An 18,447-nucleotide genomic window follows, 5' to 3' on the forward strand; every position below is an offset into this window, starting at 1 on the left:
AGACTGAACCAGGAAGCAATAGAAAATATGAACAGACCAATCACAAGTAATGAAATTGAAACTGTGATTAAAAATCTTCCAACAAATAAAAGTGGAGGACCAGATGGCTTCACAGGTAAATTCTATCAAACATTTAGAGAAGAGCTAACACTCATCCTTCTCAAACTCTTCCAAAAAACTGCAGAGGAAGGAACACTCCCAAACTCATTCTATGAGGCCACCCTCACCCTGATACTAAAACCAGACAAAAATACTACAGAAAAAGAAAATTACAGACCAATATCACTGATGAATAGAGATGCAAAAATCCTAAACAAAATACTAGCAAACAGAATCCAACACACATTAAAAGGATCATACACCATGATCAAGTGGGATTTGTCCCTGGGATGCAAGGATTCTTCAATATATGCATATCAATCAATGTGATACACCATACAAACAAACTGAAGAATAAAAACCATATGATCATCTCAATAAACGAAGAAAAAGCTTTTGACAAAATTCAATACTCATTTATGATAAAAACTCTCCAGAAAGTGGGCGTAGAGGGAACCTACCCTTAACATAATAAAGGCCATATATGACAAACCCACAGCAAACATTCTCAATGGTGAAAAACTGAAAGCATTTCCTCTAAGATCAGGAACAAGACAAGGATGTCCACTCTCACCACTATTATTCAACATAGTTTTGGAAGTCTTAGCCACGGCAATCAAAGAAAAACATATAAAAGGAATACAAATTGGAAAGGAAGAAGTAAAACTGTCACTGTCTGCAGATGACATGATACTACACATAGAGAATCCTAAAGATGCCAGAGCTAATCAATTAATTTGGTAAAGTTTCAGGATACAAAATTAATGCACAGAAATCTCTTGCATTCCTGTATACTAATGATGAAAAATCTGAAAGAGAAATTAAGGAAACACTCCCATTTACCACTGCAACAAAAAGAATAAAATACCTAGGAATAAACCTACCTAGGGAGACAAAAGACCTGTAGGCAGAAAACTATAAGACACTGATGAAAGAAATTAAAGATGATACCAACAGACGGAGAGATATACCATGTTCTTGGATTGGAAGAATCAATATTGTGAAAATGACTATACTACCCAAAGCAATCTACAGATTCAATGCAATCCCTATCAAATTACCAATGGCATTTTTACGGAACTAGAACGAAAAATCTTAAAATTTGTATAGAGACACAAAAGACCCTGAATAGCCACAGCAGCCTTGAGGGAAAAAAAACAGAGCAGGAGGAATCAGACTCCCTGACTTCAGACTATACTACAAAGCTAGAGTAATCAAGACAATATGGTACTGGCACAAAAACAGAAACACAGATCAATGAACAAGACAGAGAGCCCAGAGTTAAACCCACGCACCTATGGTCACCTTATTTTTAATAAAGGAGCCAAGGATATACAATGGAGAAAAGACAATCTCTTCAGTAAGTGGTGCTGGGAAAACTGGAAAGCTACATGTAAAAGAATGAAATTAGGGCTTCCCAGGTGGCACACTGGTTGAGAGTCCGCCTGCCAATGCAGGGGACATGGGTTCGTGCCCCGGTCTGGGAAAATCCCACATGCCGTGGAGCAGCTGGGCCCGTGAGCCATGGCCGCTGGGCCTGTGTGTCCGGAGCCTGTGCTCCGCAACGGGAGAGGCCACAACAGTGAGAGGCCCGCATACCGCAAAAAAAAAAAAAAAAAAAAAAAAAAAAGAATGAAATTAGAACACTCCCTAACACAATACACAAAGATAAACTCAAAATGGATTCGAGACCTAAATGTAAGACCGGACTCTATAAAACTCTTAGAGGAAAATATAGGAAGAACACTCTTTGACATAAATCAGAGCAAGATCTTTTTTGATCCACCTCCTAGAGTAATGGAAATTAAAAGAAAAATAAACAAATGGGACCTAATGAAACTTAAAAGCTTTTGCACAGCAAAGGAAACCATAAACAAGACGAAAAGACAAACCTCAGCATGGGAGAAAATATTTGCAAACGAATCAACGGACAAAGGATTTATCTTCAAAATATATAAGCAGCACATGTAGCTCAATGTTAAAAAAACAAACAACCCAATCAAAAAGTGGACAGAAGACTTAAATAGACATTTCTCCAAAGAAGACATACAGATGGCAAAGAAGCACATGAAAAGATGCTCAACATCACTCATCATTAGAGAAATGCAAATCAAAACTACAATGAGGTATCACCTCACACCAGTTAGAATGGGCATCATCAGAAAATCTACAAACAACAAATGCTGGAGAGGGTGTGGAGAAAAGGGAACCCTCTTGCACTGTTGGTGGGAATGTAAACTGATACAGTCACTATGGGGAACAGTATGGAGGTTCCTTAAAAAACTGAAATAGAATTACCATATTACCCAGCAATCCCACTACTGGGCATGTACCCAGAGAAAACCATAATTCAAAAAGACACATGCACCCCAACGTTCACTGCAGCACTATTTACAATAGCCAGGTCATGGAAGCAACCTAAACACCCATCGACAGACGAATGGATAAAGAAAATGTGGTACATATATAAAATGGAATATTACTCAGCCCTAAAAAGAAACGAAATTCGGTCATTTGTAGAGACGTGGATGGATCTAGAAACTGTCATACAGAGTGAAATAGGTCAGAAAGAGAAAATTAAATACCGTATATTAACACATATATGTGAAACCTCGAAAAATGATACAGAAGAACCAGTGTGCAGGGCAGAAACTGAGACACAAATGTAGAGAACAAATGTATGGACACCAAGCGGGGAAAGTGGCGGGGGGGGGTGTGATGAATTGAGAGATTGGGATTGACATGCATACACTGATGTGTATACAATGGATGACTAATAAGAACCTGCTGTATAAAAAATAAATAAAAAGCAAAAAAAAAAAAAAAGTTTGCAGCTTCCATGGGAAATTTTGGCTAGCACAGAGTCTGGTCACCACTGTTTCAACCCACCTTGACAGAAACTGTCTCCAGGAGAGTTAAAGGAACAGTACACATTTGAGGTTTTTTTGCCTGACCTTTCCCCCCTTTTGAGACATTTCCCCATTTGAGAGGAGTTTAGTAAGCTACCACACATGCGCAGGGAAAGACAGAGGCTCAAAAAAGACCTGAAGAGACCTTGAAGCTTTCATCTCAAGCTAATCCCCACCACAGAAACACCTTTGAAGAATTAAAAAAGACAGAAAATTCCCAGTAAGAGGGAGAATCTGATTTCCAGAATTAACACATTGAAAAATTCAAATGTGCAGTTTAAAAAAAAAATCACAGGCATACAAAATATCAGGAAAGTATGGCTCATTCAAAGGAACAAAATTAATTGACAGAAACTGACCCTGAGGAAGCCCAGACATTCGACTTACTAGACAAAGACTTTTTAAAAACTGTCTTAAAAAATGCAACAACAGGGCTTCCCTGGTGGCACAGTGGTTGAGAGTCCGCCTGCCGATGCAGGGGACGCGGGCTCATACCCCGGTCCGGGAAGATCCCACATGCCGCAGAGCGGCTGGGCCCGTGAGCCATGGCCGCTGAGCCTGCGCGTCCGGAGTCTGCGCGTCCGGAGCCTGTGCTCTGCAACGGGAGAAGCCACAACAGTGAGAGGCCCGCGTACCACAAAAAAAGAAAAAAAAAATGCAACAATGAAACTGTTTTACAGGGGCTCAAAGAGCAAAAGGAAGACATGGTCAAAAACAGGAAAACAATATATGAACAAAATGAGAATATCAATAAAAACAAGATGTAAAAAGGAATCAAAGGAAATTCTGAGGCTGAGAAATACAACTGAAGTGGAAAATTCCCTGGAGAGGTTCAAAAGCAGATTTTACCAGACAGAAGAAAGAAGCAGTGAAGATAGGACAATTGAAATTAGTAAGTTTGAGGAACAGAAAGAAAAAAGGATAAAGAAAAGTAAACAGAGCCTAAGGGACCTGTGGAACACCGTCAAGTGGATCAACATACGAACCGTAATCGTCCCAGAAGTAAAGAAAAAGAGAAAGGAGTAGAAAGAATATTTGAAGAAATAATGGCTGAAAACTTCCCAATTTTGATGAAAGACATAAATCTACAAATCCAAGAATCTCACTGACCTCTAAGTATAGGCATGCAATGGAATAGTATTCAGCCATAAGAAGGAATGAAATGTTTGTATTTCTACAACATGATGTACTTTGAAAACATTACACTGATATAAGCCAGACACAGAAGGACAAATATTGTATGATTCTATTTATATGAAGTACTTAGAATACACACATTCATATAGAGAAAAAGTGGAATAAAAGTTACCAGAGGCTGGTATCAGGGGCTGGTACCAGGGGCTGGGAAGGGAGAATTGAGAGTTATTGTTTAATGGATACAGAATTTATGTTGAGAATGGTAAAAAAATTTTTAAAAGCTTGAGGTATAGATAACAGTGATCATTATACTACATTGTGAATGCCACTGAATTGTACACTTACAAATGGCTAAAATGATAAATAGTATGTAATGTTTATTTTACCGGGGGAAAAAAATAGTACAATGGAACAGAATTTGGAGTCCAGAAATAGAACTATACATACACACACACACACACACACACGGAAACCAATTTTTTACAAAGGTATAAAGTCAGTCTATGGAGAAAAGATATCTTTCCAATAAATGGTGTTAAAAATCTGACATACACACCCAAATAAATAAACTTCAATCTGCACCTCACTCTATGTACAAAATTCAACATGTATCACGGACATAAATGTAAAACCTAAAACTATAAAAGTTCTAGAACAAAACATAGAAAAAATTTTTGTGACCCTGCATTAGGCAAAGACTTCTTAGTTATGGCTTCAAAAGCATGACACTGTACTTCATCAAAATTAACATTTCTGCTCTTCAGAAAACACTGTTAAGAGAATTAAAAGATAAGCCATAAACTGAAGGAAATACTTATAAATCAGTATCCAATGAAGAGTATATACCCAGAACATAAATTCTCAAAACATAATAGGGGTCCAATTTTGGGTAAGATGGATTAAACACACAATACCTTTTCTCTCCAAGTGAACACTATAAAACTTGGATACTGCAGCTATTTGAGGATCAGAGAAAAAGTAGGGAGGAAAAGAAAATTCAAAACACTACCAACTCAGCATTTCTTTCCTCCGGTAACTCCCACCCCCAGCCTAAATCCAATGCAGCCTCAAATCTAGAAATGAGCACAGTCAGGGAGACAGAGGAAGATGCAGGAAAAGCTCTCAATTTCTGGCTAAAAGAGTCAGAAGAGGAACCCTTAAAGTTCAGAGAAAATGGAAGCATCCCTGGGGTGTAGAAGGGTTTGCTCCTTTTTCTCCATTCTCTCATACCACAGACTCCGAGATAGCCAATAGCCATGGTGGCAGCAGCAACAGTGGCTAACAACAGGAGACTGCAGGCGCCAAAACTCTAAAGGAAAAAAACAAACACTTCCTCTTCATTGGATGGAGTTAATGCAGCAAGATGGCAGATCCAAAGCCTATATCTGTTTTTCTCCCTCTGTCTACCTCCCATCAATTGGCACCAGAGGTGGAACAACTGTGGAAATACGTCGTTTCTAATCAGAGATCCAAAAGGGGGAGCCCCAAAGAACCAGAAAGCACTGAAAAACATAGTGGAAAGGGGAAAAGAGCCACATAAAGTTTTATATTAACTCCTAAGCTCACTCCTCTCACCTGAATATGCATGGATCTTATCCTAATTAGCATACTAAAGACACTGAGAACTAAGCTAACAGATAAAATTTCACTCAGGTCCAAGGCTACTCAGTGGCACACAGGGTACAAATTCAAATACTACTGCTAAGGCTTTAAAACTGAACCAACATTGGAACCACAGTCACAGGAGAAAGGTTGGAACATGCCAGGTTAACTGCTTACTAAAATAAAAATACCAACATTCCCTAGAGGACTTAACACAGCTTCTTAGTGTCATACAACAAAGGTGCAGAAATTCAATCTGAAATTACTTGGCATATGAAAAAAACAAAACCCTCAACCCATGTGGGAAAACATATTCAAAGATGATAATGACAAGATGATACAAACACTGGAATTATCTGACAAAGACTTCAAAGAACTATTATAAAACTGCTCAAATGGCAACTCTGAACACTCCTGAAACAAATGTTAAAATGGAAAGTAAGTATCAGCAAAGAAACACAATATATAAAATGGAAGAAACAAATGGAAATTTTAGAATTAAAAATACAGTAATCAAAATTAAAAACTCACTGGATGAACTCAAAAGCAGAATAAAGATGACAGAGAAAAAAGTCAGTGAATTTGAATGGAGAAAATCAATAAAACCAAAATCTGGCTTTTTTTTAAAAGATCAATAAAATTGATAAACCTCTAGCAAGACTGACCAAAAAAAAAAAAAAAAGAGGAAAAAACCCCCACAAATTAGCAATAAAGGAATGAAAAAGGTGATATCACTATAAACCCTATAAACATTAAAAGGAGAGACATTAAAAAGATAATAAAAGAATATTATAAACAATTCTACAAACATAAATTTAACAACTTCAACACAGTAGACTAATTTCTCAAATATCACAAACTACCCAAACTCATTCTAGCTCAAATAAATAAGTAGTCCTGTAACCATTAATAATGCTGAATTCATAGTTTAAAATGTTCTGAAAAAAACCTTCTAGGCCCAGGTGGCAAATACTAATGAAAATCCCAGGAATATTTCCTACAGATGGGCAAGCTGCTTCTAAAATTTATAAGGAAGGACAAAGGAACTAGAATACATTGTGAGACACTGTTAAGAACTGAGAAGGATACTCACAATATTTTAAATTGAACATTATAGTACCTGATCTCGAGGAAGTTATAGTAGACTTTAGATTAGCGCTGAGGAGATTCCTGCATGTTAGTAAGAAGTAAATGAAGGGTAACAGATGATGACATACAAATTAGTACTGAGTAAACTCAAGGAGTAAGTTTTAATGGAATATTATTTTAAAATCATCAGAGTTCTCAAGATTGGTTACACAACAATGTGAATGTACTTAACACTACTGCACTGTACATTTCAAAATGGCTCAGATAGTTAAGTATTATATTATGTGTACTTTACCACAATAAAAAATAAAAATAGGAAATGACATCATCAACATGGCAGAATAAAGAGTTTTCTACCATCTTTCCCCCAAAGAACAGTGACTCAGACAATCACCCATGGAGGAGAGTACCTTTGTGGAAGTCTGGGAGTCCAGTAGAGAAGCTCCAGTATACTGCTGAAGCAAAAAAATATCCAAGATTGAATACATACAAGAGGGTAAAATACTGACGTGAGCTGTGCAACTAGGGGCTGGGGAGTGGCTGGGAGGATAGCACCAGGAACATGGATCCTATTAATTGCTCCACAAACTTGATCAGGAAGCTTGCCAAGGAGCCGCTGGGGAGGCCTCACCTGTAGATCCCCCAACTGGCCGAAAGGCCCTCCCAATGCTTCACACACCTCACTCACACCTCATGGCTGGCTATCTACATATGTCCCTGATGGTGGTGGGAGCCTTTTTAGTGATAATGTACAGAAAGCCAGCCTGATTGCAGGATTGGGAGAAAGCACACAAACTTGAGCAATCAGCATTGCCCTAGGGAAAGTAAACAGAACACTGACAGCACACAGCCTGGCTTTGCAGGATAGAGAGCAGCATACAATCTGAAAAATCCCCCCAACCCGAGAGGAAACAAGTGTGAAGCACAAATATACACAGCAAAGGTCTGCGAAAGCTGTCCTCCAGAAATGAAGGAAAAATAATGACTTTCCCATTCATGCAAAGTCTGATGGAGTTCATCACCACTATACCTGCCTTACCAAAAATGCTGAAAGGAGTTCTTCAAGCTGAAATGAAACAGGAAATTAGTTTTCCTAATTTCACTAATTAGTAACAGAAAAACATAGAAAAGCATAAAACACACTGGTAAAGGTAAATATATAGTCAAATTCAGCATACTACTGTAATATGGTGGTGTGTTAATCACTTGACTCTACTCTAAACAAAAGACAAAAGTACTAAAAACAACTATAGCTACAATAATTTGTTAATGGAAGCATAATATAAAAAGATGTAAATTGTGACACCAGAAACAAAATGTGGGGGTAGTGAGAGGGTAAAGTTCTGTGTGCTGTTGAAGTAAGTTCTTATCAGTTTAAAAAAGACTGTTATACCTATGTTTTATGTAAGCCTCATGGTAACCACAAAACAAAAACCTACAGTAGATACACAATGATAAAGAGAAGGAAATCAAAGAAAAAGATGTACAGAAAATCACAAATCCACAAAGACAGCAAAAAGGAAGAAAGGAAAAGGCATTTGTAAGTTCTTTCCTATCAATAATCACTTTAAATGTAAATGGACTAAGTTCTCCACTCAAAAGGCATAGAGTGGCTAAACAGATTTTCAGGAAACAAACAAATGCAAGTATACTCAGCCAACAAAAGACTCACTTCAGCTTTAAAGACACATAGACCCAAAGTGAAGACACAGAAAAAGACAGTCAATGCAACAGGAAACCAAAAGAGAGCAAGAGTAGTCATACTTATGTCCAATAAAACAGGTTTTAAGTCAAAAACTAACAAGAGACAAAGAAGGTCATTATATAATAATAAAGGGGTCAATTCATCAAGAGGATATAACAATTATAAATATGTATGCACACAAATTGGAGAACTTAAATATATTAAGCAAATACTAACAGATCTTAAGGGAGAAATTAGACAACTATACATACAATAACAGTAAGGGATTTCAGTACCCCACTTTCAACACATCATCCAGTTAACAAATCAATAAGGAAACACTGGACCTGAATTATAGTTTATCAATAGGCATAACAGACATATACAGAACATTCCATCCAACAGCAGTTGAATACACATTCTTCTCAAGTGTACACAAAACATTCTCCAGGATAGATCATACGTTAGGTCACAAAACAAGTCTTGGCAAATTTAACAACACTGAAATTGCAAATATGATTAAAATCATACCAAGTGGGTTTCCCTGGTGGCTCAGTGGTTAAAATCCGCCTGCAAACGCAGGGGACATGGGTTCGAGCCCTGGTCCGGGAAGATCCCACACGCCATGGAGCAACTAAGCCCATGTGTCACTACTGAGCCTGCACTATAGAGCCCACGAGCCACAACTACTGAGCCCGCGTACTGCACACCTAGAGCCCAGGCTCTGCAATAAGAGAAGCTACCGCATTGAGAAGCCTGTGCACCACAATGAAGAGTATCCCCCACTAAACACAACTAGAGAAAGCCTGTGCACAGCAACAAAGACCCAATGTAGCCATAAATAAATAAATAAATAAATAAATAAATTTATATTAAAAAAAGAATCTGCCTGCCAATGAAGGAGACACAGGTTTGAGCACTGGTCTGGGAAGATCCCACATGCCGTGGAGCAACTAAGCCTGTGTGCCACAACTACTGAGCCTGCGCTCTAGAGCTCGCAAGCCACAACTACTGAGCCCATGTGCCGCAACTACTGAAGCCTGCGTACCTAGAGTCCACGCTCCACAAGAGAAGCCACTGCAATGAGAAGCCCACGCACCACAACAAAGAGCAGCACCCGCTCACCTCAAGTAGAGAAAGTCACGCACAGCAATGAAGAACCGAAACAGCCAAAAATAAATAAATTTATTTTTAAAAAAAATCATACCAAGTATCTTTTCTGACCACGATACTATGAAACTAGAAACAAGAACAGGATATAAACTGCAAACTTCACAAATATGTGGAAATTAAACAACACACACCTGAATAAACAATAAGTCAACAAAGAAAGCAAAAATGAAATTTAAAAATATCTGGAAGCAAATGAAAAAGTAAGCATCAAACCAAAACTTATGAAATGGAGCAAAAGCTGTTCTAAGAGGGAACTTTATAGTAGTAAACACAAATATTTAAAAAAGAAAGATGATGATACTACAAAGCTACAGTAATCAAAACAGTATCGTACTGGCGCAAAGGCAGACTTATAGATCAATGGATAGAAAGCCCAGAAATAAACCCATGCACCTACAGTCAATTAATCTATGACAAACAAGGTGAGAATATACAATGGAGAAAAGGCAGGCTCTTCAATAAGTGGTTCTGGGAAAACTAGACAGCTACATGTAAAAGAATGAAATTAGAACATTCTCTAACACCATACACAAAAAATAAACTCAAAATGGATTAAAGACCTAAATGTAAGACCAGAAACTATAAAACTCTTAGAGGAAAACACAGGCAGAACACTCTTTGACATAAATTGTAGCAATATCTTTTTGGATACACCTCCTCGATCAATGAAAATAAAAACAAAAATAAACAAATGGGACTGAATTAAACTTAAAAGCTTTTGCACAGCAAAGGAAGCCATAAACAAAACAAAAAGACAACCTACAAATTGGGAGAAAATACTTGCAAATGATGCAACAAACAAGGGATTAACCTCCAAAATATACAAACAGCTCATACAGCTCAATATAAAAAAAAAAAAAAAAAAACAACCACAAACACTGCGATCAAAAAATGGGCAGAAGATCTAAACAGACATTTCTCCAGGAAGACATACAGATGGCCAAAAAGCACACGAAAAGATGCTCAACATTGCTAATGATTACAGAAATGTAAATCAAAACTACAATGAGGTATCACCTCACAACTGTCAGAACAGCCACATCAAAAAGTCTACAGGCACAGTGGTTAAGAATCTGCCTGCCAATGCAGGGGACACGGGTTTGAGCCCAGGTCCAGGAAGATCTCACATGCCACAGAACAACTAAACCCATGAGCCACAACTACTGAGCCTGCGCTCTAGAGCCCGCGAGCCACAACAACTGAGCCCACGTGCCACAACTACTGAAGCCCATGTGCCTAGAGCCTGTGCTCTGCAATGAGAAGCCACCGCAATGAGAAGCCCGCACACCTCAACAAACAGTAACCCCTGCTCGCTGCAATTAAAGAAAGCCCACACGCAGCAAAGAAGACCCGACACAGCCAAAAATAATTTAATTAATTTTTAAAAATTATTTTTAAAAGTCTACAAACAATAAATGCTGGAGAGGCTGTGGAGAAAAGGGAACACTCTTACACTGTTGGTGGGAATGTAAATTGGTACAGCCACTATGTTAAACAGTATGGAGGTTCCTTAAAAAACAAAAAATACAGTTACCATATGATCCAGCAATCCCACTCCTGGGCATATATCAGGAGAAAATTCTAACTCGAAAAGACACATGCACCCCAATGTTCATAGCAGCACTATTTACAACAGCCAAGACATAGAAGCAACCTAAATGTCCATCGACAGATGAATGGATAAAGAAGATGTGGTACATATTATACAATGGAATATTACTCAGCCATAAAAAATAATGAGACAGTGCCATTTGCAGCTACATGGATGCAACTAGAGATTATCATATTAAACAAATTAAGTCAGAGAAAGACAAATATCATATGATATCATATGTGGAATCTACAAAAAGGATACAAATGAACTTATTTACAAAACAGAAACAGACTCACAGACTTAGAAAACAAACTTATAGTTAGCAAAGAGGAAAGGTGGTGGGGGAAGGACAAATTAGGAGGTTGGGATTAACATATATACACTATGATACATAAAACAGATAATTAACAAGGACCTACTGTATAGCACAGGGAACTCTACCCTGTACTCTGTAATAACCTGTATGGGAAAAGAATCTGAAAAAATAATAGATATACGTATATATATATAACTAAATAACTTTGCTGTACATCTGAAACTTAACAACAACACTGTAAATCTACACTCTAATATAAAATAAAAATTAAAAAAAGAAAGAAAAGATCTCAAATAAACAGCCTAACTTTATACCTCAAAGAATTAGACAAAAAAAGAATAAACAAAGCCCAAATTTAGTAAAAGGAAGGAAATAACAAAGATAAGAACAGAGATTAATGAAACAGAGACCAGAAAAACAATAGAAAAGATCCATGTAACTAAGAGTTGGTTTTTGGAAAAGAAACAAAATTAACCTTTATCTAGACTAATAAAAAAACAGAGAGGAGTCAAAGGAAATCAGAAGTAAAAGAGCAACTATTACAACTGATACCACATTAATACGAAGGATCAAAAGAGACTGCTATTAACAATTATATGTCAACAAATTGGATAATCTAGAATAAATAGGATAAGTCCTAGAAACCTCCCAACAAAGAAAAGCTCAGGACCAAATGGTTTCACTGGTGAATTCTCTCAAAGAGTTGAAGAAGAATTGATAGCAATACTTCTCAAACTCTTCCAAAAAACTGAAGAGGAAGGAACCTTTGCAAACTCATTTTATGAGGCCGGCATTACCCTGACACCAAAGCCAGATAAAGTCACTGTAAGAAAACTACAGACCAGCATCCCTGATTACCACAGATGCAAAAATTCTCATCAAAATATTAACAAACCAAATCCCAAAGCACAATAAAAGGCACACACACCATGATCGAGTGGGCATTCTTCCAAGGATGCAAGGATGGTTCAACGTTCACAAATCAATAAATGTGATATGCCACATTAATAGAATGAGTGATAAAACTCATACAATCATCTCAATAAATGCAGAAAAGCACTTGACACAATTCAACATTCTTTCATGATAAAAACTCTCAACACGGGCTTCCCTGGTGGCGCAGTGGTTGAGAGTCCACCTGCCGATGCAGGGGACACGGGTTCGTGCCCCAATCCCGGAAGATCCCACATGCCGCGGAGCGGCTGGGCCCGCGAGCCATGGCCGCGGAGCCTGTGTGTCGGAGCCTGTGCTCCGCAACGGGAGAGGCCACAGCAGTGAGAGGCCCGCGTACAGCAAAAAAAAAAAAAAAAAAAAAAAACTCTCAACAGTATTAGAAGTCCTAGCCAGAGCAATTAGGCAAGAAAAAAAAATAAACAAAAGGCATCCAAATTGGAAAGAAAGAAATAGAACTGTCAATACCCACAGAAAACATGATTTCATATATAGAAAACCCTAAAGACTCCACCAAAAACTATTAGAAATAATAAATGAATAAGGAAATCTGCAAGAAACAAATCAATACACAAAAATCTGTTGTATTTCTATATACTAACAATGAGTTATTAGAAAGAGAAATGAAGAAACAGTCCTATTTATAATCATAACAAAAAGAATAAAACACCTAGTAATACATTTAACAAAGGAAGTGAAAGACTTATACACTGAAAACTATGAGACATTGTTGAAAGAAACGGAAGACAAAAATAAATGGAAAGATATTCTGTGCTCATGGATCGGAAGAATTAACACTGTTAAAGTGTCCATATTGCCTAAAGCAATCTACAGATTCAATGCAATTCCTATAAAAATCCTGAAGACATTTTTCACAGAAATGGAACAAAAAATTATAAAATGTATATGGAACCACAGAAGACCCTGAAGAGCAAAAGCAACCTGAAAAAAAGAGCAAAGCTGAAAGTATCACACACCTTGATCTCAAACTATATGGCAAAACCATAGTAATCAAAATATAATAGTTTTATATATAGATCAATGGAACAGAACTGAGAGCCCAGAAATAAACTCGTGCCTACATGGACAATTAATTTACAACAAAGAACATACAATGGAGAAGAAACAGTCTCTTCAATAAGTGGTGTTGGGGGGACTTGCCTGGCACTCCAGTGGTTAAGACGCTGCACTTCCATTTCAGGGAGCGCAGGTTCAATCCCTGGTCAAGGAACTAAGATCTCACATGCTATGTGGTGCACAAAAAAAAAAAAGAAAAGAAAAAAAAATGGTGTTGGGAAAACTGGAAAGCTTCATGCAAAAAAAAAAAAAAAAAAAGATAGACCACTATCTCAGAACATAGAACATATACACAAAAATTAACTCAAAATGGATTAAAGACATGAAGTAAGACCTGAAACAATAAAACTCCTAGAAGAAAACATAGGCAGTATGCTCTTTGACATCACTCTTAGTAATATCTTTCTAGATATTAGATGTGATGTTGGAAAAGCTGGACAGCCACATGTAAATCAATGAAGTTAGAACATTCCCTCACACCATACACAAAAATAAACTAAAAATGTCTTAAAGGCTTAAATATAAGACAGGACACCATAAAAACTCCTAGAAGAGAACATAGGCAAAACATTCTCTGATGTAAGTCGTACCAATGTTTTCTTAGGTCAGTTTCCCAAGGCAATAGAAATAAAAGCAAAAATAAACAAATGGGACCTACTCAAACTTTCAAGCTTTTGCACAGCAAAGGAAACTATCAACAAGACGAAAAGACAACCTATGGAATGGGAGAAAGTATTTGCAAACGATGCAACCAACAAGGTATTAATATCCAAAATACACAAACAGCTCTTGCAGCTCAATATAAAAAAAAACAACCAATCAAAAAATAGGCATAAGACCTAAATAGACATTTCTCCAAAGAAGATACAGAGATAGCCAACAGGCACATGAAAAGATGCTTAACGTCTCTAACGATTAGAGCAATGCAAATCAAAACTATAATAAGGTACCACATCACACTGGTCAGAATGGTTATCTTTCCACTACCCTAATTTTTCCTCATAACCACCTATGAAGTTGGCAGGAAAAACAGCTTCATTTAACAGATAATGAAACTAAGTCTCAAAGATGTGAAGTAACTTAATCATGGCTACACTGCCTGTTAAGCGATGGAGCTAGGATTCAAACCCAGGTTTTTCTGACTCAAGACTTTAAATTAAAATTTTTAAAAGCACACCCCTACTAATTAGGATTTACACTAAATGAAGCATTACTTATAACTTTTAGAACTTCCTACTGAAAGATCTTTAGGTCACAATTCTTATTTAAAGCTCTCTCTTACTTTCCCCTCCAACAAACACAACCAGTTAGTTCATTCTCTCCAGCTGACCTCTTTTCAACACGCTCCACTGCATCAATATATCCTGTGCTCTCATTCAAACAAGGAATTGTTCAGCTAAGTGTGTTGCATTCCCACTAAAGAGTCCGTTGTATATTTTATGGAATTAAGCAGAATGCAGCAGAATTTTAAATTGAGTTCTCAGTCTCTATCTCTAATGGCTTTTCATTCATAATTACAGTGTTTGTAATGAGTGTATTGGTGATGACAGAAATCCACCATAAGATATTCCATTGTCTGCATTAGTTTCAGACTCTTATTTAATGACTTATTAATCAACCATAGTCAGTCAATAGTATATCATATTAATTCTCTGAACAACACAAGCAAAGAATTTTTATTTTCTCTCCATGTAACCCATGGAGCAATCTTTAACAATATGAATCTGTTCAAACATCCATCCACAGTTCCATTACAACTGCAGTTCTATTAGTAAAGGTCAGCTTAGGTTAGTTCACTGTCAGCAGCTAGAAAGTGCAAGAAGAGATGAGCTTAATTGCTTTATTGTTACTATCACTGTAACTGTTTAGAATTCTGGTACATAAAACTTCTGAGATACTAAAACTCCATTTAGGTTACCAACAAGCATTACTTAAGTTTGGATTCTTACCCAGAAGCCACCCTAATTATTAATACTACAGAGAGCACATTTAAGACACTTCATAAATCAGTAATACATAATGTATATTATACTTACTTTACCACCTATTCCACTTTTACCATCCTTAGGGGTTTAAGCAGTTAATCAATCAATGAATACAATATTCCATTGCACATACACAGCCAGTAACTATTGATACAGAACAACAGTATTATGCCTTTAGCAAGACTGAAGGGGGAAAAACTAAAATGAATTTACAATTTTGCTAGTTTAGTTGTTTATCTAGAACAGTGATTCCCAACTTTGCTGCACACTAGAATTACCTGAAGAGTTTTTAAAATATATTGATGCTTATATCCCACCCAGAATCTGATGTAACTGGCATAGGGAGCAGCTTGGGCATCAGATTTTTTGATATTCCCCAAATGACTCTAATATGAACCTAAAGTAAAGAAAAGCGAAGGTTTGCAATTGTGTGTATGTCTGTGTGTGTGAGTATGCATGTTGGGAGCTGTTAAGATGAGAGGGAGAACAAGTAGAAGTCTTTGGGACATAAAGCTGGAGTGGAGACCTCAACTTTCCTAGTAGCAGAATGATTTTTTAAATTCTGAAAATAGAAATCAGTAATTAATATATAAATGCATTATCATATTGAACACTCACATATAATATTCTTACTAGATGCCAAGCCCTGTTTCTAGCCCTCAGGGAATCTTAAGTAGCAGTGGAAATTTTCTGATTAAGACAATAAAAAGGCTTATGTTTTTTCCTACTTGATTGCAGCCTAAAGGCCAAATTTAAATAATTATGATTTTATTCCAAAGATGGTAGCTAAAACACTCTTAAGTCCCTGTCATATTTTGAGTATACATGGATTTGTTCCACCTCTATATTCTTGGAGTGAGCAACTACATGTGAACTACATGGCATATGTACTTCTCTACATTTTCTTCTGTTATCTCCTGTTTAAGGAAATCTTATAAAGATTCCTGAGTTTAATTCATAGATTCCAGTGTCTTATTACTGCTTGGCACTCTACAGATCTGTGCATCTGCCAGTGATAACCTGAATTCTTCACTGGCATTGCCTTTCTTATGTTGCTAGTCGTCAGCATTCACCATATAACTAAATTAGCTCTTAAAATCTGTAATGCAACCTCCTCCTTCTTTCAAGATTAGAAAATAACAGCAGAAAAATTAATAGCTGTCTAGACACACTGCCATAGCCACAGATCCTGATCCTGCCCCTTTTTCCAATTAACAAAACGTTTCCTTGATAACTAAATTACTATTCCCCATTCATCCATCTGCTTCCTTCCTCCTTGCATTCAGTGAAGGTATAAAAAGTATTTTGCAAACGATAACAGAGATAACATAAAGAAGTTGCCCAGTTTTTCCAAACCAGTCCTTTAAAAGGGCTACTTATGCTTTTTTCCTTCATAAAAACTTATACATACTTTAACAGAACAATATCCAAACACTGTTAATCATTTCCACATAGTATTTGCCAGATTTTACATATGGTTTTTAAATGTCCACGAGCCTAATTCATTTTTCTAGCTCCTTTGATTAGGAAAGACCCTCTGAATGATAGAAAACCTTCCCCTCTCCACTATTAAACTCCTTTGCACATGCCCACAGAAGCCTTTCTTCATCAAGGATTGCTTAATCAAACATTTTTCTTTATTTTGTTCTACAAAAGCTTTTTTTTTCTTTCTTGTACTGTAAGAGTCAAAGCTTCCCGACATGTGTTATGCTATTAGTTTTATATGTTAATATAATGGAAAAATAGCATTTCTTTTTTTAAATTTCATAAAAGTAATTATAGCACCATGTAGAAAATTGAGAAAATTTATGAGGGGGAAAAAAATCACATAATCCTACCATCATTTAAATCATTCTTAGCATTTTGATGTACTCCTTCCAGTCTTTTTTTCTGTACACTACTGCACATAATCACACTGTAGATTCATTTTTGTACCCCGTGTTTTCCAGTTACTATAACCTAAGCATTTTCCATGTTATTACTACATAATGTTTCTATCCATTCTCCTGGTTAACTTCTTCCCATTCTGCAGACCTCAGTTCAAAGGTCACATCCTTAATGATGCCTATCCTCCTTTTTATAATAAATTTATTTATTTTATTTATTTATTTTTGGCTGCATTGGGTCTTCGTTGCTGTGTGCAGGCTTTTCTCTAGTTGTGGCAAGTAGGGGCTACTCTTCGTTGCAGTGCATGGGCTTCTCAATGTGGTGGTTTCTCTTGTTGCGGAGCATGGGCTCTAGGCGCGTGGGCTTCAGTAGTTGTGGCATGTGGGCTCAGTAATTGTGGCTCGTGGGCTCTAGAGCACAGGCTCATTAGTTGTGGTGCACAGGCTTAGCTGCTCCGAAGCATGTGGGATCTTCCCAGACCAGGGCTCAAACCCGTGTCCCCTGCATTGCCAGGCAGATTCTTAACCACTGCGCCAGCACAGAAGCCCTAATGATGCCTATCTTAACATCTCAGTCTATGTCACATTATGTTATTTGCTTTCATAGAACCATGTTCCTTTCCTACATAGCACTAATCATAATGTAATTATTTCTTTTTTTTTTTCATTTTAAATTTTTGGTCACGCCACACGAGGCATGCGGGATGTGGGATCTTAGTTCTCCAACCAGAGATCAAAACCATGCTCCCCGCAGTGGAAGCGTGGAGTCTTAACCACTGGACCACAGGGCAAGTCCCCATAGTGTAATTATTTCATCATCTGTCTTTCCCACAAGACTATAAGCTCCAAGAGAACCAAGACCATGTCTGTCTATTTTGCCCATCATTGTACAATGTGAACAAACCCTGTAATGTAGCAGACACTCACATTCGACAAATATTTATT

The sequence above is a fragment of the Mesoplodon densirostris genome, chromosome 3 (assembly GCF_025265405.1).
Source record: "Mesoplodon densirostris isolate mMesDen1 chromosome 3, mMesDen1 primary haplotype, whole genome shotgun sequence".
NCBI lineage: Eukaryota > Metazoa > Chordata > Mammalia > Artiodactyla > Ziphiidae > Mesoplodon > Mesoplodon densirostris.